Source organism: Anopheles coustani (genome assembly GCF_943734705.1).
Source record: "Anopheles coustani chromosome X unlocalized genomic scaffold, idAnoCousDA_361_x.2 X_unloc_1, whole genome shotgun sequence".
Lineage (NCBI taxonomy): Eukaryota > Metazoa > Arthropoda > Insecta > Diptera > Culicidae > Anopheles > Anopheles coustani.
Genome location: NW_026525048.1, coordinates 1,787,454 through 1,798,059, shown reverse-complemented (window position 1 = coordinate 1,798,059; position 10,606 = coordinate 1,787,454).

Below are 10,606 nucleotides of genomic sequence, written 5' to 3'. Positions count from 1 at the left end.
AGAAATTCGAGTGAAAATACTTTCGAAGCTTAAGTACAGTTTGTTGCACCATGAAAAACGGGATGGTGATTGCGTAGGAAAGTAGCATTGGCGTTACAAATATCATCTCAGCTTGGACGAAATATTTTCTCACAAAATACTGTACAGCTGCTATCGTGAATGCTTATCGAGGTGAGGATTTCCTGTTTTGCAATAAAAAGGTTCCCAACAAACCGTCCGGGATTAACTTGTTAGTTATAGTTGTAGTTTGCTCTAGCTTTAAGTATGCACACAAATCAACACGTTCTGAGGTGAAAAAAGACATTACCATTTTCCAATCCCGTGATCTAACTCGTCTTGTTCGTACGCGATTACAATGCGAAATGAGAGCTACCTTAGTTACGGAATTCGATATTTTCCGACCAAACAAGAGATTAAAGCGCCTTTTGTGAGGTATTATTTGCATGCTAGCTACTATCTTGTTTTTCTCAGTCCAATCAATAACAGTTCGTTTACAACAGCATCCATTCGAAGTCTACATATTCTAAATGATGGTGTGAGTTTGCGAGGGATTCTTTTAGGTGACATCTGAAGCTAAGATTGCCTGTCGTTGAGCTGCTCGAAACATTCGGGTAACGCATACTCATAATACATAAACTTACCATACACTCACGAAAATGTTCAAACGGTCATTTTTGTTTTAAAACAGAATGGACAATGCATCTGTTTTCAACGAAGCGTGAACAATGCAGATATACATCCTGGCCATTCGTTTCTCAAGTACACATAGTTTGACGAACGAAAAAATTAGGTTTTAATAACATGATTCAACAAGACATAAATAAGCTTAGTGAAACAGATTATATCGAGGAATCGCAAAGGACTAACCAAGTTGAAATTTTTGTTCAACATTTAGAAACAAGCGTCTTGTTACCAAGATTTGAGCTTCAAATCGTGTACAAAGCAATCACAGTAACCACAATCAACTTTCGTAGCTAGCGGCAATAGTAAATGAACTGTTCCTTTCCACTCAATTATCTTGTAATCTAGTTACAAAAGCACACACACGCATTAGAATGCACGGAACTAACATTATAAGCTTGTTTTATATCATAACAATGAATGTGTGCACCATTTCCCGTCACAAACTTAATTCACACACCGTTCTCCACTAGCACTTTTCCCGGCTTTGCACGGCTTTGCGGATGAAATTGAGCGGAAACCAAAGGTGACTTCTTTGACATCTGGCAAGCTGTCGCTCAATTCTTTTGAATAATAATAAATACACACATTGCATATATATGAGAACGAAAAGCCAATGGGCAAAATAACTAAGTGATGCCTCATTGTTTTGCTCGGTTTAAGCACAATTGTAGGAGTGTTGGCGTGCCTTAAAGTGAAACGCCAGTTAGAAGAAACAATCGCGCGGAATAAAATGTATGCTACTACCTATATGAAAAAGTACACAACTGATGCAGAGGTGCATACCAAAATTTGGGGAATGATTCATAAGTGCATAGCCGGTTACGGATTGGAAGAATCGTCAAAAATTACAAAATTATAGCGTGTTCAAAAGGGCGGTCAAAAAGATCACAAAGATGCATTCGGGCAACATTTAAAAGCAAATTAAGTTCAAGTAAAACGACAAAAAAGTCGTTGCACTGCTGAATTTGGAAAAAATCAATGCAACTTTCATCAGCTCTAACAATTGGCGCTAATGCCGTTTTACCTAACGTTCGACTTGCCAATTTTCAACTCAGCAGCATAATGTGTAATTTGTGCACTAATTTACTTGCATACTGCGAATCTAACTAGTGGGTATATTTACAGAGCCCCCTGAAATGAAAGCTGCTGAATGTCGAAAAAAAAGGTTCATGTTTCATCTCAGTACGGCGATACTATACAATTGCAATTCGAAGCAAATCAAGCAACGGGATATTAAACTAGATCATAATTTTGGATAAATCCAGATGGCGGTCTCGAATAAGTTGACAATGATGAAAAATTTCCTATGTCTCAGCAAATAAAAGCGAATTAAGTGCATCATTGTTATAATAGCAACTTGAACAGGCGTTAAATACATGTTAACATCATACGAGTAATGTTCGACAAAACCATAGTCAAATGTTTATCAGCGTATCAAAGATTGATAAAAAAATAGAAAAAACAAATCTCACTCACCGTTTGTTTTCGCGATATTTGTTTTCATCGCTCCATGCGATATTTGTTTTGTTCATCCATGAACCTAAACATAACTGCATCACACTGACGGAAAATAAACACTTGTCCACGTTATACAGTTAAATAATCTAGAAAATAGAAATTCCTAACCTTTATTAAGATATACTAGTATACAATATGACTGTATAATACTTACATCACATTTCAGCACTGAAATACCTTATCATAAGGTAGGACAAAATAAACTGCCCAGAGAAACAAAACGTAGAAAATCCATATGAAAACCTATAAGCAAAAGTAAGATCACTATACCAATATCACATCAAACCAATAAAAAACCAGAAGCTGAAACAGAAAAAAAAACAAGTTTTGTTAGTATTTGTATTTAGAAGGCGATTTAAAAAAGGGAATAGGCGGATATGAACCATCAACTAGTTCGATCCTTTTACTGTAACAACCCTTTTTAGTCAGTAAGTCTGTGCTTGATCTAGATTTCAGATAACCTAATTATTCTACATCTTATAGCTGAGTAATACTGCAGCTTAGCAACTAATTCACAAATCACGGTTAAAAAACTCTGAAACAAAGACAAACAATTGAAATGATGAAACCTTAAGACAAATGAAACCAAAATTTATCATAGTTTTATTTAGGAAGTTTTATCACAGCTGATACAAAGCAAAAACTGGTTAATTAGGCTTCAGAAAAAAAAATCAGACGGGCAAACATGGTGTACATGAAATACTTTTCTTTTGATATTATCAAAACTTTTTAACTTTTCTGCGGATATTATGCGCGTCGCATGGAAGTGAAACTAGGAAAACAAATCGCTCATAAAATATGACCTTTGTAACGAATCAGGCTAGTCACTTATCTAAGCACTTCAATGACAATTCAAACTTGCAAACTTAATCTCGGAAGCAGCAGAGTGCAACCATGCATGTTCTCTACAAGCTCTACGAATTGACCGTACAAAGTAAGAATTTTCTTTGTCTTGATTACCCGCTGCTTTCCGATGCTTATACAATGATTAAAATTTACATACTGCTTTGAAAAGCACACTGACCATAATGAATGAATTTTCACTCTTCATTACTTTTCCAAATTTTCATTCCCTTTGATTTTCGCTGCTGCTACATGATTGAAGTGTTGCAAAAAGCATCAAGCCGTTCTATAATCGCGTAATACTTATGAAGTTCTTAATAGTTCTTTCATTTAACATCCTTACTAACGAACCGGGGTTCATTAGATTTGAAAAAAGAAATATTCTTGCAAAAATTAAATTTGTAATCCATTTTGGAGCAAATATTAAATTCCATGTGAATGAACCAAATTTAAAGTTAAACGATAAAAATTTAAAACAAAGAAAGTTATGTCTTTAAAATGCTTCACGATTTCTGCGTTTATCGTTTAATGATTGAAATGATGTTCATACGAGAGTTCAGATTCTTGATCAAATCATCTATGTCACTAAAATGCTTTACGATTTCTGTGTTTAACGTTTAATTATAGAAATGATTTTCATACGAAATAGTTCAGATTCTTCATCACAGTACACCTTTGCTTTAACCTTCGTGTCGCGCAAAGCATCGATCAAAATGCTGCTTGCTATCGTTTCTTTGGTAAGAAATTAAATGTCTAAAAAATACAGATAAGAACGAAAAATCATTCCATAAAGTATACCGTCAGGTTAAAGAATCTGAATGAGCCCTGGGGGGTATCGGCGCTTGGGCCACGATTTGTCAAGCTGGGAGAAGAGTCCCAAGTTTATCAAAAAGAATTGATTTTCACAGTCCGCAGTTAGCTTGTTAGCCTTCGTAATTTACCAAACATCCATAGTTATGTTCGGACTCTCCTAAGTATTCGTTCCGATCCAACTGGCCGTACTCTTGGCACTCCCGCATCATGTTGGGGAAAGCAGCCTCGGAATTGGCCAAGATTGCTCCAACCTGATGGCTGGTGGCAAACTCGGACGCTTCCACTATGACGAGCTCTTGTTCCTCGTGCTATTGAATGTCCGACCGGAGGGAAGCTTTATCGAACTAAAATAGCAAGCGACTCGTATTACCACGATGCATACCTTTAATTTTGTTTCACTTAAACAACATTCGTTCATGAAAGGGCCAGTTGTCCATTGGTTCTCAAGAAAACACGCATGGATCGTCCGCCAATGCCCTCTTCGCATTCATGGTAGAACTGTGAATTCCGCGTAAATCATTTGTAGTATCAACCAAGTAAGGTTAGCCGCATCGATCAACGATCTTACCTCGCTTCCATGTATTTCACGTTCACAACGTCAGGGTTACACCTGGTACGTTGGTCCGAATGTTTGCAGCCACTATATTGTTTCAATCAATGAAGCACGTGGGATCTGGCACAATTGAAAACTATTTTCGGCAACACAACACGCGTTATTATCTTCGAGTTCCAGATTCCAAATGGCGTTGCAATGCCGAATGACAGATGAACTAGTGTTGGCAGAATCGGGATTCGGAAGATTCGAAGATTCGATCCCTAGACGGATTCCAAAGATTCGAATCACATTTGACGGATTCTAAAGATTCGAATTGCTGTAAACATTCTATTCACTTTCTGCCATTAGTTTTTGCACTGGTATGCACTTTCGAAAAATAAACACTTCATACAAATCGAAAATGTATTCTCCATTAAAATTTGTTAAACTTCAATTTGTTATACATTCATATATGTATGTAATAAAATATAATATCTATAAAAGACATGTAAACACTTTCAATAGACTAAACTGAACCCAATGTGATGGAATGGTCTAGGCTTGAGTTATAAATAGTTGCAATATCGTTCCAATGCCTCCCTTTTCGTGCAGGCCAAAGAAGCCACTTTGCCACAATTTTCCAAATCTCGGTGCAAATTTGACCACCAACGCCGTAGTATATCGACGGACGGGATACAAATCCTGATCTTACGGTAGGTGATCACATTTGATACTCTTTTCCTTCTTCCTCGGATGGGAAATGTGATAGAAGGGATCGTTCGACGGTCCAATTGGCGGATATGTCCACGTACTACGATGGCCATAATACTTCGCAGATCTCGTACCGAAGGCCGTTTCTTCATTTGACGATCATTATTGGTGTTTGCTAGGTTTCTACACTTCACGGGCAGTTGCAGAAATTCGAGTGAAAATACTTTCGAAGCTTAAGTACAGTTTGTTGCACCATGAAAAACGGGATGGTGATTGCGTAGGAAAGTAGCATTGGCGTTACAAATATCATCTCAGCTTGGACGAAATATTTTCTCACAAAATACTGTACAGCTGCTATCGTGAATGCTTATCGAGGTGAGGATTTCCTGTTTTGCAATAAAAAGGTTCCCAACAAACCGTCCGGGATTAACTTGTTAGTTATAGTTGTAGTTTGCTCTAGCTTTAAGTATGCACACAAATCAACACGTTCTGAGGTGAAAAAAGACATTACCATTTTCCAATCCCGTGATCTAACTCGTCTTGTTCGTACGCGATTACAATGCGAAATGAGAGCTACCTTAGTTACGGAATTCGATATTTTCCGACCAAACAAGAGATTAAAGCGCCTTTTGTGAGGTATTATTTGCATGCTAGCTACTATCTTGTTTTTCTCAGTCCAATCAATAACAGTTCGTTTACAACAGCATCCATTCGAAGTCTACATATTCTAAATGATGGTGTGAGTTTGCGAGGGATTCTTTTAGGTGACATCTGAAGCTAAGATTGCCTGTCGTTGAGCTGCTCGAAACATTCGGGTAACGCATACTCATAATACATAAACTTACCATACACTCACGAAAATCTGGCCATTCGTTTCTCAAGTACACATAGTTTGACGAACGAAAAAATTAGGTTTTAATAACATGATTCAACAAGACATAAATAAGCTTAGTGAAACAGATTATATCGAGGAATCGCAAAGGACTAACCAAGTTGAAATTTTTGTTCAACATTTAGAAACAAGCGTCTTGTTACCAAGATTTGAGCTTCAAATCGTGTACAAAGCAATCACAGTAACCACAATCAACTTTCGTAGCTAGCGGCAATAGTAAATGAACTGTTCCTTTCCACTCAATTATCTTGTAATCTAGTTACAAAAGCACACACACGCATTAGAATGCACGGAACTAACATTATAAGCTTGTTTTATATCATAACAATGAATGTGTGCACCATTTCCCGTCACAAACTTAATTCACACACCGTTCTCCACTAGCACTTTTCCCGGCTTTGCACGGCTTTGCGGATGAAATTGAGCGGAAACCAAAGGTGACTTCTTTGACATCTGGCAAGCTGTCGCTCAATTCTTTTGAATAATAATAAATACACACATTGCATATATATGAGAACGAAAAGCCAATGGGCAAAATAACTAAGTGATGCCTCATTGTTTTGCTCGGTTTAAGCACAATTGTAGGAGTGTTGGCGTGCCTTAAAGTGAAACGCCAGTTAGAAGAAACAATCGCGCGGAATAAAATGTATGCTACTACCTATATGAAAAAGTACACAACTGATGCAGAGGTGCATACCAAAATTTGGGGAATGATTCATAAGTGCATAGCCGGTTACGGATTGGAAGAATCGTCAAAAATTACAAAATTATAGCGTGTTCAAAAGGGCGGTCAAAAAGATCACAAAGATGCATTCGGGCAACATTTAAAAGCAAATTAAGTTCAAGTAAAACGACAAAAAAGTCGTTGCACTGCTGAATTTGGAAAAAATCAATGCAACTTTCATCAGCTCTAACAATTGGCGCTAATGCCGTTTTACCTAACGTTCGACTTGCCAATTTTCAACTCAGCAGCATAATGTGTAATTTGTGCACTAATTTACTTGCATACTGCGAATCTAACTAGTGGGTATATTTACAGAGCCCCCTGAAATGAAAGCTGCTGAATGTCGAAAAAAAAAAGGTTCATGTTTCATCTCAGTACGGCGATACTATACAATTGCAATTCGAAGCAAATCAAGCAACGGGATATTAAACTAGATCATAATTTTGGATAAATCCAGATGGCGGTCTCGAATAAGTTGACAATGATGAAAAATTTCCTATGTCTCAGCAAATAAAAGCGAATTAAGTGCATCATTGTTATAATAGCAACTTGAACAGGCGTTAAATACATGTTAACATCATACGAGTAATGTTCGACAAAACCATAGTCAAATGTTTATCAGCGTATCAAAGATTGATAAAAAAATAGAAAAAACAAATCTCACTCACCGTTTGTTTTCGCGATATTTGTTTTCATCGCTCCATGCGATATTTGTTTTGTTCATCCATGAACCTAAACATAACTGCATCACACTGACGGAAAATAAACACTTGTCCACGTTATACAGTTAAATAATCTAGAAAATAGAAATTCCTAACCTTTATTAAGATATACTAGTATACAATATGACTGTATAATACTTACATCACATTTCAGCACTGAAATACCTTATCATAAGGTAGGACAAAATAAACTGCCCAGAGAAACAAAACGTAGAAAATCCATATGAAAACCTATAAGCAAAAGTAAGATCACTAGACCAATATCACATCAAACCAATAAAAAACCAGAAGCTGAAACAGAAAAAAAAAACAAGTTTTGTTAGTATTTGTATTTAGAAGGCGATTTAAAAAAGGGAATAGGCGGATATGAACCATCAACTAGTTCGATCCTTTTACTGTAACAACCCTTTTTAGTCAGTAAGTCTGTGCTTGATCTAGATTTCAGATAACCTAATTATTCTGCATCTTATAGCTGAGTAATACTGCAGCTTAGCAACTAATTCACAAATCACGGTTAAAAAACTCTGAAACAAAGACAAACAATTGAAATGATGAAACCTTAAGACAAATGAAACCAAAATTTATCATAGTTTTATTTAGGAAGTTTTATCACAGCTGATACAAATCAAAAACTGGTTAATTAGGCTTCAGAAAAAAAAATCAGACGGGCAAACATGGTGTACATGAAATACTTTTCTTTTGATATTATCAAAACTTTTTAACTTTTCTGCGGATATTATGCGCGTCGCATGGAAGTGAAACTAGGAAAACAAATCGCTCATAAAATATGACCTTTGTAACGAATCAGGCTAGTCACTTATCTAAGCACTTCAATGACAATTCAAACTTGCAAACTTAATCTCGGAAGCAGCAGAGTGCAACCATGCATGTTCTCTACAAGCTCTACGAATTGACCGTACAAAGTAATAATTTTCTTTGTCTTGATTACCCGCTGCTTTCCGATGCTTATACAATGATTAAAATTTACATACTGCTTTGAAAAGCACACTGACCATAATGAATGAATTTTCACTCTTCATTACTTTTCCAAATTTTCATTCCCTTTGATTTTCGCTGCTGCTACATGATTGAAGTGTTGCAAAAAGCATCAAGCCGTTCTATAATCGCGTAATACTTATGAAGTTCTTAATAGTTCTTTCATTTAACATCCTTACTAACGAACCGGGGTTCATTAGATTTGAAAAAAGAAATATTCTTGCAAAAATTAAATTTGTAATCCATTTTGGAGCAAATATTAAATTCCATGTGAATGAACCAAATTTAAAGTTAAACGATAAAAATTTAAAACAAAGAAAGTTATGTCTTTAAAATGCTTCACGATTTCTGCGTTTATCGTTTAATGATTGAAATGATGTTCATACGAGAGTTCAGATTCTTGATCAAATCATCTATGTCACTAAAATGCTTTACGATTTCTGTGTTTAACGTTTATTTATAGAAATGATTTTCATACGAAATAGTTCAGATTCTTCATCACAATACACCTTTGCTTTAACCTTCGTGTCGCGCAAAGCATCGATCAAAATGCTGCTTGCTATCGTTTCTTTGGTAAGAAATTAAATGTCTAAAAAATACAGATAAGAACGAAAAATCATTCCATAAAGTATACCGTCAGGTTAAAGAATCTGAATGAGCCCTGGGGGGTATCGGCGCTTGGGCCACGATTTGTCAAGCTGGGAGAAGAGTCCCAAGTTTATCAAAAAGAATTGATTTTCACAGTCCGCAGTTAGCTTGACCGCCCGGATCCAGACGCCTTCGTAGTTTACCAAACATCCATAGTTATGTTCGGACTCTCCTAAGTATTCGTTCCGATCCAACTGGCCGTACTCTTGGCACTCCCGCATCATGTTGGGGAAAGCAGCCTCGGAATTGGCCAAGATTGCTCCAACCTGATGGCTGGTGGCAAACTCGGACGCTTCCACTATGACGAGCTCTTGTTCCTCGTGCTTTTGAATGTCCGACCGGAGGGAAGCTTTATCGAACTAAAATAGCAAGCGACTCGTATTACCACGATGCATACCTTTAATTTTGTTTCACTTAAACAACATTCGTTCATGAAAGGGCCAGTTGTCCATTGGTTCTCAAGAAAACACGCATGGATCGTCCGCCAATGCCCTCTTCGCATTCATGGTAGAACTGTGAATTCCGCGTAAATCATTTGTAGTATCAACCAAGTAAGGTTAGCCGCATCGATCAACGATATTACCTCGCTTCCATGTATTTCACGTTCACAACGTCAGGGTTACACCTGGTACGTTGGTCCGAATGTTTGCAGCCACTATATTGTTTCAATCAATGAAGCACGTGGGATCTGGCACAATTGAAAACTATTTTCGGCAACACAACACGCGTTATTATCTTCGAGTTCCAGATTCCAAATGGCGTTGCAATGCCGAATGACAGATGAACTAGTGTTGGCAGAATCGGGATTCGGAAGATTCGAAGATTCGATCTCTAGACGGATTCCAAAGATTCGAATCCCATTTGACGGATTCTAAAGATTCGAATCCCGTCTGACAGATTCTAAAGATTGGGATCCCATTTGAGGGATTCTAACCGCGTGACTACATTAGGCGTACCATACCAAAAACTTGATACGGTCTAGCTCAAGGTGGGTCCTAAGGGAGGTGAGCTCAAAGGCCTGGTCGTGGCAGCCATTTTGAAATTAATTTTTGACAACCGTTCCTGGTTTTATTTACCAACAAAAGGATTACGACGCGTTAGCAAGCTGCTGGTTCCAGTTGATACGGTTACCGGAAGACTCTGCCCTCATTAGCCACAAATTTACTGAGGACACAGTTCCATCTACGATATATTGCAAAGTCATCTAGTAAATGAGGTTGGACGAGATGGGTAAAGCGGTTTGGTCATCCAAAGGCACATATGTTAACACTTTGTTGCTACAATGCTACACGAAACGTGTTTGTTAAAACGACAGTATCTTTTTCATATCGCATTTTTTCACATTCCATGAGTTAGTTTTGCAAAAAACAGCTGAACAGGATAAATACGGCATTCTTACGCTATCGGAAAGAACTTTGGAAACAACAACTGGCAAATTGTAAACATAAACAAAACCCGGAACGATTGTCAAATTTTTCCTTTATTTTTCCAAAAAAAGCAAGGCGATTTGTTCGGGATGA